This window comes from Schistocerca serialis, chromosome 10 (genome assembly GCF_023864345.2).
Source record: "Schistocerca serialis cubense isolate TAMUIC-IGC-003099 chromosome 10, iqSchSeri2.2, whole genome shotgun sequence".
In the NCBI taxonomy this organism is placed as follows: Eukaryota; Metazoa; Arthropoda; class Insecta; order Orthoptera; family Acrididae; genus Schistocerca; species Schistocerca serialis.
Genome location: NC_064647.1, coordinates 235,996,145 through 236,012,141, shown reverse-complemented (window position 1 = coordinate 236,012,141; position 15,997 = coordinate 235,996,145). Strand labels below are relative to the sequence as shown.

General features: G+C 38.8%; 1 protein-coding gene across 2 annotated transcripts in view; it reads right to left on the bottom strand.

The window, feature by feature from the left end:
- The window catches only part of LOC126424857 (endoribonuclease Dicer-like), a 308,787-nt gene that overhangs the window by 172,919 nt on the left and 119,871 nt on the right, over window positions 1–15,997 (bottom strand). The gene's annotated exons all lie outside the window — the stretch shown is intronic.

Below are 15,997 nucleotides of genomic sequence, written 5' to 3'. Positions count from 1 at the left end.
GAGTGAGATCATATTTCAGATTGAAACGATATGATTGATAAGATTCCCTGGTGACACAGCATTCGTCAGTGAAGGCGATGGATAATTACAGGATCTGCTGAATGCAAAGAACAGTTTAATGAGCACAAAATACGGATTGTGAGGAAACCGAACAATAATAGAATATAATATAGAATAGAATAGAATAGAAATAGTAGAAATAAAGTAAGTGATATATTTACCATCAAAACTGGGGACCTTGCAGGAAAGGAATTCTGTTATCTTGGGAGCCAAATGACATTAAAGACAAAGCAAGGAGGTCATGAAAAGCAGACCAACACATGTAAAGAGGGCATTATTCCAAAAATTAGGTCCAACTAGTACCAAACATAGGCATTAACTTGAGACAAATTTCTGAGGTCATGCATCTTGAGCAAATCATTGAACAGAAGTGAATCATTAACAGTGGGGGGGGGGGGGGGGGGGGGCAAAGTATTTAGGGCAGAATGCTGAAAATCAAGTGGACTGATGAGATATGAAGTGGGGAAGTTCTACAAAGAATCAGTAAGAAAATGCACACGTGTACAGGCTAAGTGTTAAGATGAAAGAGACTGACAACCCCTGGAGAACAGGGAGTTGTAGTGGGTAAAAATTGCACAGGATGACAGAGACTGGAATACATACAGTAAATAAATGATGGTACTGAGTACCAACACAGAACAGGAATATCTGTGGAGAGAACACAGCATACTGTGACAGTGTCCTGCAATTGGTCATTTTCGAATTGAAGGTATTTTTCAGGTTTTTCCAAGGAAATTTTTTTCCAGTTTACTTATTCATTAAATTTGACACTAAAACACCATCTTTTTTAAAAAAATTATATTGATAATTATTAAAATATCCATAATAAATAACAACATATTTCTTTAGTGATCTAAATTACAAGTACAAATTAAAATAATTATAATATATTAAATACTGTATCTTTGAAAACAATCAGCTTTTGAAAATATTATGTAGTTGGGCACACAAAAAATCTGCTCACCACGCAGCAGCAGAACACACACATAGAAGGTCATACAGTTTGCAAGCTTTTGGTGCCAGTGGCTCTTCTCCTGGAAAGAGCATAGAAGGGGGAAGGAAGAAGGGTGAAGGAAAAGGCCTAGTGAGGTTTAGGAAAGGGGGTAGAGTTGAGAAAAATCGTCCAGAACTGCAGTTCAGGGGACACATTTTTTTTTAATTTTCTGCCTCTACCAAAATCTTGCGTCATTTGATGTGTTTGTTCTTTTTGTTTCCAAGTTTTTGATTTCAGCTTGCTTTCATTTGTTCAATAATTGTTTCTCCTTTTCTCTTTCGCCTTCCTTCTCCTTATTTGTCATATGGTCCCTGTACATAGAATGTGCTTTGCGAAAGAAGTGTACAAGACTTTTGTCGATGTTGAAATTGTCAACACCATTAGTGTCTCTGAATTGGCATACTTCGACTGCCGTGGTTACTTCGACCACACATACACCAAAGAGTTTTATAGCTCTCTGCTGGCCCTCACTTGGGTGTTTAATATATACTGTTTGGTGGCAAAGTTAAATCAGTATACAATAAATGGCGCCATGTAATACTACTTTTCTTGCACAGCAGTTGGGCAACCTGTTGCAACTTATAATTGTATACAAAAAAAGTGTGTTAAAACCTGGTTGTGGAAAATCCACTGGTATCATTTAACTGAAAACAGTGTTTTCAGCTACACAAAGGGTTCAAATGGCTCTGAGCACTATGGGACTTAACATCTCAGGTCATCAGTCCCCTTACACAAAGGGTCCTGGGAAAGTTTTGCAATACGACACAAAAATAAGCCGGAGGAGGCTGATTGCTGCTGTGTTCTGAGACTGCTTCATACTTGCATTGTAGCTGCGGTGCGAAGTCTGTGGGTGCAGTTGTTCACTAGCAGGCATATTTTGAAGTGCTTACTATGTCATCGTGGTCAAGAAGTGAGATTCAGCCAGTTTTGCAGTACAGGTTTGCACATGGTTTAAACATAGACCAGTGCTTTGAAGAAATGACTCTTACACTCACTGATGTGTATCCACATCAAACAACTATATTCAGGTGGTACAGAGAATTCCAAAGAGGAAATTTCACTCTGGAGGATGCTGAGATGGAGGAAAGGTTATGATCGTCAATTACGGGGGAAAACATTGACTAAATGAAGACAGGCAAGTAATCTATGAGCAGACAGAGGACACCTTAAAGCTAAATGCACCAGAAATTTGTTCGATTCTGCATTATCATTTGCAAGTAAAGAAACTTTGTTGTCTCTGGGTGCCGCACAGACTGACAGACGAACAGACGACACGACACGTGATTTGGTGCCAGGAGATGTAATAGAAGTTTTCTAAGGGGGCAATCTCAGTATGTGAATAACATCGTGACAGGCGACGAGATTCGGCTGTACTATTATGACATGCCAACTACGACTCAAAACACCTGTGGCAGTCAGAAAATCCCGATCGACAGTTGTTTTCTCAAATCAAGTGGAATTGTGCAGTGTGTTGTTTTGGACATGCTGGAGGCAGCCACAGCTAAGTAGTACACTGAGCAGTGCCTGCCCAAAGTCATCCAATCGTTGAAGAACCTGCCAACAAAGTCAGGAATGGACACTCGGTTCCTCCAGCACGACAACGCTCCAGTTCACCATGCCAAAGCATGCACCGAACATTTGTGGGGTACAGAACTCTCCGCACCTTACTGCTTGTGACTTTGCACTGTTCCCACATGTGATTATGAAGCTGAAAGGAGTGCAGTTTTCAAGTGATGAGGACCTCCTGAGTGCTTGGGACAACGAGTGTGCCTTAATCCCTTCAGAAACTAGGGAAAACTGGTTTATGGATTCATTTTGCAGGTTGGAGAGACGTATTCACTGTGGTGGAAATTACTTCGAAGAAATTAAATAAATGAAATTGTATTGCAAAACTTTCCTAGTACCCTTTGTATCATGTATGTTACCTGATTAATTCTCAGAACAGACCACTGATCAGTTTTTTTTTTTTTTTTTTTTTTTTTTTTTTTTTTTTTTTTTTTTTTTTTTTTTGCTCGCACGTATACATCTGCCACTATATTACATTTCCGAGGTCATGTGCATGATTTCTCTGTTTCGGGTTAACTTTGACCACTGGTCATTGTTATCCCAGGATTACAGATATGATATATGATTTATTAAACAGTGTTGATGCCAATGACAGCATGAAACTAAGGAATACATACATTAACCATCAGTATACAGACGAAAACTCATTTATAATGTCCCTAAAACTAAGAGAAATAAATGTCAGTCATATAGCACTCAAATTAGAAGCTGTTGTGGTTCAGGCCAGGCAGTGATTCATGTAAAACATATAATTTCAAATATCTCTCAAAACAAGGAATGAAGTTTGGTCTCAAGTGAAAGATATTGTCTCAATAAATGATGAACATGTGACCTTAGTTTGAACTGCACTGAATATTTTGAAACAAGGAGTCACATTTCTTTTCTTTGAGTTATCAGTCTTTTGACTGGTTTTGATGCGGACCACCATGAATTCCTCTCCTGTGCCAACCTCTTCATCTCAGAGCAGCACTTGCAACCAATGTCTTCAATTATTTGCTCTCTACAGTTCCCTCTATTACCATGGGAGTCCTTCCCTGTTGTCTTAACAGATGTCGTATCATGCTGTCCTTTCTCCTTGTCCGTGTTTTCCACATATATATTCCTTCCATTTCAGATTCTGCACAGAACTTCCTCATTCCTTGCCTCATCAGTCCATATAATTTTCAACATTTGTCTGAAGCACCACATCTCAAATGCCTGGATTCTCTTCTGTTACAGTTTTCCCACAGTCCATGTTTCACAATCATACGATGTTGTGCTCCAAACGTACATTCACAGAAATTTCTCCCTCAAATACTAGTAGCCTCCTCTTGGAAAGGAATGTCCTTTCTGCCAGGGCTAGTCTGCTTTTGATGTCTTCCTTGCTCTGTCCGTCATTGGTTATTTTGCTGGTAGGTAGCAGAATTCCTCAACTTCATCTACTTCATGACCATCGATTTCGATGTTAAGTTTCTCATTGTTCTCATTTCTTCTACTTCTCATTACTTTCATCTTTCTTCAGTAAACTCTCAATCCATATTCTGTACTCACTAGACTGTCCATTCCATTCAGCAGGATATGTAACTCTCTTTCACTTTCATTCAGTATAGCAATGTCATCAGCAAAGCATATCATTGATAACCTTTCACCTTGTATTTTAATCCCACTCTTGAACCTTTATTTTCATTTCCATCATTTCTTCTTCAACATACAGACTGAAAAGTTGGACAGAAAGACTGTATCCCTGTCTCACACGCTTTAAATCCAAGCACTTCATTCTTGGTCATTCACTCTTATTATACCCTCTTGGCTCATGAGCATATTGTATATTACCTGTCTCTCCCTGTACCTTACCTCTATTTTCCTCAGAATTTCGAACGCCTTGCACCATTTTAATTTGTCAAACACTTTTTCCAGATCAACAAATCATATGAACGTGTCTTGATTTTTCTTTTTCTTTAGTCTTGCTTCCCTTATCAAACGCAACATCACAGCTGCTCTCTGGTACCTTTATGTTTCCTAAAGCCAAACTGATCGTCGCCTAACACGTCCTCAATTTTCTTATCCATTCTTCTGTATATTATTCTTGTCAGCAACTGGGGTGCGTGAGCTATTAAGCTGGTTGTGCGCTAATTCTCCCACTTGTCAGCCCTTGCGGTCTTCAGAATTGTGTGTGTGATACTTTTCCAAAAGTCAGATTGTATGTTGCCAAACTCATATATTCTACACACCAACGTGAATTGTCATTTTGTTACCACTTCCCCCAATGATTTTAGAAATTCTGATGGAATGTTATCTATCCCTTCTGCATTATTTGATCTCAAGTCCACCAAAGCTCTCTCAAATTCTGATTCTAATATTGGATCCCCTATCTCTTCTATCCCATCAGACACATCTTCCTCATTATAGAGGCCTTCAGTTTACTCTTTCCACTTAGCTGCTCTGCTCTTCTGCATTTAACAACGGAGTCCCCATTGCACTCTTAATGGTACCATCCTTGCTTTTAATTTCACTGAAGGTTGTTTTGACTTTCCTATACGCCGAATCTGTCCTTCCAATAACCATTTCTTTTTTGATTTCTTCACATTTTTCCTGCAGCCATTTAGTCTTAGCTTCCCTGCACTTCCTATTTACTTCATTACTCAGCGACTTTTATTTCTGTTTTTCTGAATTTCCCCGAACATTTTTGTACTTCCTTCTCTCATCAATCAGTTGAAACATTTCTTCCGTTACCCATAGTCTCTTCACAGTTACCTTCTTTGTACCTATGTTTTTCTTTCTAACTTATGTGATTGCCCTTTTTAGAGATGTCCATTCCTCTTCAACTGCACTGCTTATTGAGCTATTCCTCACTGCTGTATCTATAGCCTTAGAGAACTTCTGACGTATTTCATTATTCCTTAATACTTCTGCACCCCACTTCTCTGCGTATCAATTTGTCGTAACTAATCTCTTAAACTTCAGCCTACTCTTCATCACAACTAAATTGTGATCTGAGTCTATATCTGCTCCTGGGTATGCCTTACAATCCAGTATCTGATTTCAGACTCTCTGTCTGACCATGTTGTAATCTAACCGAAATCTTCCCGTATCACCTGGCCTTTTCGAAGTATACCACCTCCTCTTCTGATTCTTGAACAGAGTATTCACTATTACTAGCTGAAATTTATTACAGAACTCAATTAGTCTTTCTCCTCTCTCATTCCTTGTCCCTAGCCCATATTCTCCTATAACTGATTCTTCTATTCCTTCCTCTACAACTGCATTCCAGTCCCCTGTGACTATTAGATTTTCATCTTCCTTTACATAATGCATTACCCTTTAAATATCCTCATTCTCTCTCTCTCTCTCTCTCTCTCTCTCTCTCTCTCTCCATCTTCAGCTTGCGACATCGGCATGTATACCTGAACTATCGTTATTGGTGCTGGTTTGCTGTTGATTCTGATAAGAACAACCCTATCACCGAACTGTTCAGAGTAACATACTCCATGCCCTACCTTCCTATTCATAACGAATCCTACTCCTGTTATACCATTTTCTGCTGCTGTTGATATTACCCCATGTGTGTCTGACCAGAAATCCTTGTCTTCTTTCCATTTCACTTCACTGACACATAACTTATCTAGATTAAGCCTCTGCATTTCTCTTTTCAGGTTTTCTAGCTTTCCTACCACATTGAAGCTTCTGACATTCCACACCCTGACTTGTAGAATGTTATCCTTTTGTTGGTTATTCAAACTTTTTCTCATGGTCACCTCCCCCTTGGCAGTTCCCTCCCAGATATCATCATGACATTTTTTTCAATTAAAGGCCACTTGTCACGTGGATACATGTTACGTGACTTTAATGCAGTGGTTTCCATTGCCTTTGCATCCTCATGCCACTGACCTTTGCTGATTCTTCTGCCTTTAAGGCCAGTTTCCCATCTCTTGGACAAGACAGTGCCCCGAACTCTGTCAGCTCCTCCGCCCCCTTTGACAAAGTCATGGGCAAAATGACGGTGACTTCTTATGCCAGAAGTCTTCGGTTGCAAATGCTGGTTATCAGTCAAAATTTAAAGGGTGGCAGGTTATGAACCCGGGACCGAGGACGTTTTGATTACTAATCAAAGACGCTGCCCCTAGAACATGGGTTACTCTTCGAGTCAGGTTTAAGATGGATAAAATTGAAGATATTATGCTCAACTGAATTTGGAGGTATGTGTGTGGTACTGCATCTTTCATTGTATGCATAATTTTGAAAATGGATCACACTGTTTGATTTACGTACTGTACTAGGGTTTTTTTCTTTTATGAGGCTTAATAAAGTTCTTAAGCAAACTTTACACCAAAGTATTTATTTCAATGTGATCCAAGTTACAATATGTCTTTGAAATACTGACCACAAATGGAATGGTAGCTAACAGCCATGGTAGAAATATAGGCCAATCACTATCCCCAAAATCCATGCTACCTTTGACCACCAACTTTTTTTTCCGTTACTTCCTCTGCATTTAAGAACATGTACTGTACTAATTAGTACATAATCCTTTCATATGAGTCCCAATGTTCACTAATATAAATATTGCAGAAGTTGAAAAAAAGTCATGACAGTCACATCTGAATCTGAAAACCAAAGTATACCCACCAAGCTTACTGTACGTATCTTTGAACAATAAAGCTTTTTTTCTGTTTGATTTTCAACTATAACTTTGGAGTTTACAGAAAAGTCTCACTCAACAGAAGCATTTCCATGTGAGATTATTAAAATACTTCACACAAAATCTCATAAATTTGCACACAACTTTGTACATAATTTGATTATATCAATCCAGAATTTACTGAGACATTTTTCACTTTTCTTATCAGATCCCATATCATGTTCAGTCTTTTTTTTCTCTGCAAATGTCCATAAATTCAAGTTTGACATGGTCTGCCTTTGAATCCAACATCCTTCCCATACGTACTATCAATTTCCTGCGATCTACTCCGTAGTTTAATGCGACTTCTGCATTCGAGCAGGAAAGCACGTTTTAAGTTGTAGTTAAAGGTTGACCTTCCTTTGAACTTCCTTAGTAATGCATCTTTGAATATTTTCCTTTAGAAATGTTATTTCTTCTTCAGATACATTCTTAAAATTTTTTAGTGCATTTCTTGTAGCAAAATCCTAATTGAACTGTCTTGCCATAACTGAATTCTTTACTTCGAAATTTATTTACTGACTGTGAATTCCTTCTCATCAGCTACAAAACATTGACATGTGAAAATCTGTGCCAGAATGGGACTCAATCCCATATTTCCCAGTCATCATGAGTGGAATAACTTCACTGAGCCATGCACAGTTCCTGGACTAACCCTAACTTCCAAATGGTATCCTTCAAGTCAGTTTTCATTGAATAAGAATTTTTGCTTTTTAAGAGGTCTAGTTTCAAAATTCACTGCATTGAAACATTCATATGATTATGTGGTTCATCATACAGAAATGGAGCCATCACAACAGTGCTCTGAAAACTGAGTAAAAATGTTTCCAACAAATGTGCTGTTGAACTGAGGAATGTCAGTTTTCAGTTATCAATTTTTTGTTGACAGCTTCAGAAACAATTCTCAAACATGATGACTCAGGAATGACTTTCGATTTCGGTATCTCAGTAACGTAAGTTCAAATATATTAGAGAACTTGCACAGCTTTTTCAGCTGCATTAGCATTTTTAGTACATCCTGTTCCTCAAAGTGACATAGGATGGGATGAAGATGCGGGTATTTCAGTTTACTGTGTCCCCCGTGGAGAAGAACCATGAAATAAATAATAAAACAGTCCCAAAAATGACAGTTTCCCAGTTAGTTTCAGATATGGCTGTTTCGAAAGGACCATGTAATACGAGCAAACTTCAGGTATCAATTTCCAGCAGTTATAGAACACCAAAGGAGGATTCTTTTGGTTCCTAGTTAAAGTTGTCCAGAAGTTTTAAATTCTTGTTTTGCCCAGCTACAGATAACATTCAAAAGTTTTGTTTTCCAAACCCAAAGATTTTTTTACATTTTTGAGTAAATAATTTGCTCTTTGTATCATTCAGAAAAATGAAATCCAAGTAACATTAAATCAGGTAATGTTAAATCACCTAATAAAAGCAAATCTTCTGGCCCAGACTACATACCAATTAGGTTCCTTTCACAGTATGCTGATGTAATAGCTATGCTGATGTAATAACTCCATACTTAACAATCATATACAATCGTTCGTTTGACAAAAGATCCGTACCCAAAGACTGGAAAGTCACACAAGTCACACCATTATTCGAGAAAGGCCCTAGGAGTAATTCACTAAATTACAGGTCCACATCCTTAACATCGATATGCAGCAGGATTTAGGAACATATATTGTGTTCGATCATTATGAATTACCTTGAAGAGAATGGGCTATTGACACACAGTCAACAAGAGTTTAGAAAACAACAGTCTTGTGAAACACAACTAGCTCTTTACTTCTATGAAGTGTTGAGTGCTATTGACAAGGGATTTCAGATTGATTCTGGATTTCTGGAAGGCTTTTGACACTGTACCACACAAGTGGCTTGTAGTGAAATTGCGTGCTTCCAGAACATCGTCTCAGTGATTGAAAATCATTGAGTAAAACAGAAGTGATTTCTGGCATTCCCTGAGGTAGTGTTGTAGGCCCTTTGCTGTTCCTTATCTACAAAAATGATTTGGGAGACAATCTGAGCAACCGTCTTAAGTTGTTTGCAGATGACGCTGTCATTTATCGGCTAATAATGTCATCAGAAGATCAAAACAAATTGCGAAATGATTTATAATAGATATCTGTATGGTGCAAAAATTGGTAGTTGACCCTAAATAAAGAAATGTGCAAGGTCATCCACATTAGTGCTGAAGGGAATCCATTAAACTTCAGTTACATGATAAATCAGTCAAATCCAAAGGCTGTAAATTCAACTAAATACCTAGGAATTACAATTATGTACAACTTAAATTGGAGAGAACACACAGAAAATGTTGTGGGGAAGGGTAATCAAAGACTGCGTTTTATTGCCAGAACACTTAGAAAATGTAACAAACCTACTAAGGAAACTGCCTACACTATGATTGTCTGTCCTCTTTTAGAATATTGCTGCGCCGTGTGGGATCCTTACCAGGTAGCATTGAAGGAGTACATCGAAAAAGTTCAAAGAAGGGCAGCACATTTTGTATTCAAAATGGTTCAAATGGCTCTGAGAACTATGGGACTTACAATTGGAGGTCATCAGTCCACCAAAACTTAGAACTACTTAACCCTAAGGACATCACACACATCCATGCCCGAGGCAGGATTTGAACCTGCGACCGTAGCAGTTCCAGACTGAAGCACCTAGAACCGCGCAGCCACAGTGGCCGGCTCATTTTGTATTATCGCGAAATAGGGGAGAGAGTGTCACTGAACTGATACAGGTTTTGGTGTGGACATCATTAAAACAAAGGTTTTTTTTTGCTGCAGCGGAATCTTCTCACGAAATTCCAATCACCAACTTTTTCCTCCAAATGTGAAAATACCTTGTTGAGACCGACATACATAGGGAGAAATGATCACTGTGATAAAATAAGGGAAATCAGAGCTCGTACGGAAAGATATAGGTGTTCATTCTTTCTGCATGCTATACAAGATTGGAATAATACAGAATTGTGAAGGTGGTTTGATGAACACACTGATTTGCACAGTATCGTTGTAGAAGTAGATATCTCGTACCTATGAAGCCATCTTGATCTCTCGAGAAACAGCATTCATCAAATTAGAGTATGATCGTTTCACATTTGTAAATACGGTCAGTAAAAGTATGGCACCAGTCTGTATACAGCACTGTAACAAAGAATTTTTTTTTTTTTTTTTTTTTTTTGCAACTGCATTTTCTTTCCAATCTTACTATCCAAAAGTAATGAAGGGAACAATGCCACACAGTATGATGAACTCCGAACTGACAAATGACACCTGCTGGTGTGCAAACACTACAAAATTTCAACTCTTGTAACATCGTCTTCTAGTAAAGAAGAGTGCGTGCACCATAGACTGTTTCATCCACTCATTCTGTGGCTTCGAAAATATTGCTTTGTTTGATACTGGAACTCCTATTTAAAAAATAATAAATAATGAATATTTGTAGAAAATAATACAGATTAACAAATTAATAAATTTTATCTCAAGCTAAAAACTGTTTCTAATGTAATTTTCTTGAAACTGGGACAAAATTCCTATTTTCCTCCTTTTTCAAAAAAAAAAAAAAAAAAAAAAAAAAAAAAAAAAAAAAAAAAAAAAAACTGCTATGAAACCCATCCACATTTTATTCTCAAGTCTGGATCTAACCTTTTTCGTCTCGTACTTTAACAAAGAAACTGAGTTTTTTTCACACCTAGTAGTGAGAAGAACCTCATGCGCATAATGGGGCAAATGTGATTCTCAAGTCTCCAGTCGTACAATACAAGAACTCGCTTTTGGCTTGTTGGTCTAACCTCACTCTTGCTGAAAGTCACAGTCATCTATATCACTCAATGGTCAATAGTTAGGCTTCATTCCAGTTGCAAGTTGCATAACAGCTTCCGTGGACAACAAAAATTTTATTTTCAGCATTTCATACTAATCAGTGTCTCCAGTATGCTAGAGTTGAGGTAGTCTGCAACTTTTATGTAATTACAGTAAACCATTAGAGGATCCATATTAAGATGAATCAGAAGTTTTATTTATCTATCGATGACAAATTTTCGATGGCTTGTCCATTATTAAATCAACCGTGTACCTAAGTCTTGCATTACAACCAGACTTGTGTGCAATTTACTGGCCGTAAAACATATAAATGTCGAAATATATGATGTAGCATCCACATATGAACATCACTGTGAATTTACATCTTGGCACACAGCAATTTTTGCTTATGGACACAGGGAAAAAAGACAGGAATTTTCAAAATCAGGGAGAAACCTTTTAATTTTTTCAGAAGCTTTTTTTTTTGTGCACACCCAATCTAAATTATCAGTTTAAACCATAGGTGATATTTCAAATAGCTTTAGAATATTCGAAGGAAAATCGACGTGTTGTACACGTTCTACCTGTCGGTGATCCTATATGTACACAAAGGTTCCTAACTGTTTGATACCTGTCACAGGAGGTGGAGATCCAAGGAAGCTGATTTGTGCCACTGCATAATAGTTGGAGAGTGAGGAGGGAATTCACTGCTTTGAAGTCAGGCGCAAAGTACCGACCCGCTACTACGGTACAAACAACACACGGCAGGAACAAGTTTTATAGAAGTGCTTTATAGAGGAGATGTTAAATTTTATTCAATATCTGAAATTAAATTACACCTATTGCGACACTTATTGGAACAACAGTTAATCTTTGTTGTAGGCATCACATTCATGGAAACTGCCGACTTGTACCGATAGGTGTCTAACAGAACAACTGGTCGACGGCGACAGGCTGACATAATGTTACGAACGAACAATCTAGCCTGTGGTTTCACCCTGGGCTAATCCACCATCTTATGTCACTAAATCCGAAGGTTGGGGACAAATCCTCGGCCATTTCACCGAGTGGAATGGTAACAGCCCTTGGGAGCAGTGGAATAGACACTTTCGTGACCGTGGGGTGAGGAGAGGTGTGAGGAAGCAGTACTAGCAGCAGTGTCCTTAATACCAATCACCTGCTACGGTAAAAATGATGCACAGGAATAACAAGCTTTTGTGAATGCGTATATATAGCAACATTCACATTACACGCGGTGCTTATATTTAGTAATGAAATTAAATTGAGATAGTTACGACACAATTATTCAAACAGGAGGAGATAAATGCCACTTTAATCATTTATGATCATGTCTCATTTTGTGGCGTTAACACAGTTATCAGTATTAACTAACTATTAACCGTACTAATGTACTCGCCTGTTCCTCATTTTCTTCTGTTCGCAGCACTACACAAAGTTTCTAATAATTTTTCTCGCTTCACCTATCATAGATAGAGTTGTAGATATGGGTGGATCGGGAGTTTTCCAATCAAACACCTGCACAGATCAACTTCAAACAAGGGACTGTTACTGCGTGACGGTTACTTGATGCAATGCCACACACGGTTGGATTGCGCTGCTCGGTTGTAGTTCCAAGCAGCATTAGGTGCAGGGACTAAGGCACCAAGAAAATGGACTTCAGTCAAATGCATTCTTGTATTCGGCAGACCTTTCACTTCGAAGCAGGTGAACATACGTAGAAAACCGATTAATGGCATCAACAATGGAATCTTAACTGCACAGTCCTTCAAATAAAAGAATGTTCACTTGGTTATTACAGTTGGCAACCCTATACAATCAACAGCAGATGGAAAAATAATAAATGGAACAAAACTGAAGCACTGTTTCACATAAGTTTGTGGCAGCTGTTTATTTAAATCAGTTTTTTCGCTTTGAGGATGTTGAACCCTCAGAAATGTTGAAACAGGGTTGCCACAAGATTCCCCAAGTGAAATTCCCTGATATTTCCCCGATTTCCAGACAAGTTTTAGCATTTTCCCCTGACAAATTTTGAGGTCTCAAGGGTAAGTTAAGATGTAAGTTGACAATCTGTGTTTGCAGTTATGGTACAAGAAACAGTACTGCAAACAAGGAAATATCTAAAAGAAACTTGCAAGCATATGGTGTTTCCTGATGTGAGCAAAAATCTTAAGTACTTACATCAACGTCTTCTGTAACGAACTGTTTTTAGATGGAAAAAAACAAGCAAAATGGTATGTGTGTTTCATTAAGACCACTAATGTTATTTTGTTTCGATTAAACGAAACCCATTTGGTAACAAAAGTATGCATTTTCTAGGAGTCGCAAGACGGCTATAAAATACCTTCACTGACTTCAGAAATAACCTCAGAAAAAAGTAGGCCTCTTGAATGAAGTGTATAAGACAGGGAAGAACTGTGTAAACCAACACTGTAGGTGACTGCCAACGAAATGTCGGTTCTATTATGTTTGTTATTGACAGTTGTTACCCACTGTGTGACATCTATTATTTTGCAGGTACTGCACGGTTCTTCTTTCAAGAAATATATGAGTACACAGCGTACAAACTGTCAGTGACTTGACAATTTTCTTATTCTTATCGTCCATATCTTCTAAGATATACACTACTTCTGAAGTGCCAAAATGTACTAGAACAAATAAAATGTGTATAAAGCAGCATACTTGCGGTGAGACAGTTGCAGTTCCTGAAATCCTTTGCCCGTGGCCTCTGGCCTGCCGAGGAGCACCGCAGTCCTGGGTCGATGGGTAAACCACGAAAATCCACCGCATTACGCCACACACAGACAGACGTGGCCTGCGGTGGATCAGTGAGACTACATCCGACGGGCAGGGCCTGCACATTAGTGGGAAGTGATGGGCTTCGGATCGGAGGGCCTGATCTGTTAGAGATACCTGCAGAAATCGCCTGTGGTTTTGGCCCATCGCAGAAATCCACTCGTGTAGCCAAGTATTCACATGTCACAAACACCGTGTCGATAAAATTAGACCGCGGTGATCGACCCGTGCAACAGATAACTTACGCAAATATTCAGAGAAGCAATGGTAATGAGGACAGGCAGCAACTCACCGCAGACAGGCATGTAGAGAAGACAATCACTCTTTCTCAATGAAATTTTCGGCCATAGCCCTTGTCAGAAAATGAGAGCACACACACATTCACACAATCGCTCAGTCACGACTCGAGCACCCACGACCGCCATGTCTCCGGCCAGATCTGAACAAATCACTCCTCACGCCTCCCCGCCTCTCGTTGGCAGCTGCTAGGCTAGCAGTGACAGGAGGTGGCAGCACTGAATGCAAGCTGAGGGGAGTGACAGGAAGCAGAGAAGCAGCAGTAATGCGAGAGTAGGGAAGCGGTACACGTACTCAGCTGCACACAGCCAGCGACGATGCACGACACCTCAGTAAAAAAATCGTTTCATCTACCGAGAGAAAAACGATATTTTTCCAGTGTTTTTAATTTCCACGGTTTCCCCGATGTGTTTGAAATTCCCTGATATTTCCTTATTTCCAGAACCTGTGGCAACCCTGCGAAATCGCATATAGGCACAACATAGTATCAAGAGTCTTACAAGCTTTTATTTCCATGAGCTGCTCCTGATTTGAAAAACAGTGCAGATGCTACTATATTTGTAGTTGGTGCAAGAAATTGATCAATGTTTCCAGCTTGGAGAAAAGTGCTTCGGATAGTCATGCTGAGACCATAAAACGCAAGAGTTTCAGTGCAGATTTGCAAGAGTCGCTGCCACTAGAGGCATTCACGCAACATTCAATATCTTCAACAACAAATTTATACACAATCAATCATACATCACTACAAGTTATTTTTATTAATAACTTTTACATAATTTATAATTTTTAAATCTACTATTTTTAGTATGCCTATAAGTTTGGATTATCACAAACAAATTTATTATTAAATGTAAAACCTGTAAAATACATTATTTTACAATAATTAACACACAACCAACTTATATTGATTTTTGTTATTAACAAAATTAGGAATAGGATGGATTGCTACTCACCATAAAAAATGACCCATTGAGTTGCAGACAGGAACATCAAAAAGACTCTTACACATTTAGGTATTGGCCAAAGCTTTCCTCAGTAAAGAAAACACACTTTCACTCAGGCAAGCACACCTCATGCACACTCAGCCGACACCACCAGCAACTCCAACTGATACATGTTTAACAGTCTTTTCATTGTACCTGTTTGCAACTCAACAGATCGTCTTTACACTGAGCAGCAATCTATCCTATTCCTAATATTGTTGTTATTCCAGCCTGTAGTTTCCATTGTTTGATCTTTCTTTTCAGTCATTCCTCTGGAGGCAGACAGTAGTCTTCAATGGTTTAAAAAGGTTCGCAGGAGAGCTTCTGTAAAGTTTGGAAGGTAGGAGACGAGATACTGGCAGAAGTAAAGCTGTGAGCACCGGGTGTGAGTCGTGCTTCGGTAGCTCAGATGGTAGAGCACTTGCCCGCGAAAGGCGAAGGTCCCGAGTTCGAGTCTCGGTCGGGCACACAGTTTTAATCTGCCAGGAAGTTTCATATCAGCGCACACTCCGCTGCAGAGTGAAAATCTCATTTTGGATTCAATGGTTTAGTTTAGGGATGAACCAGAAACGCCCCCCACCCTCAATTGTTTATAGAATTGAATACTTCAAATGTCTAGTAAAGAAGTAATAAATTAAAATGCCATGCTTGAAACTTAAGTATTACCATATATATATATATATATATATATATCTGCTTGTGTCTGTATGTGTGGATGGATATGTGCGTGTGTGCGAGTGTATACCTGTCCTTTTTTCCCCCTAAGGTAAGTCTTTCCGCTCCCGGGATTGGAATGACTCCTTACCCTCTCCCTTAAAAC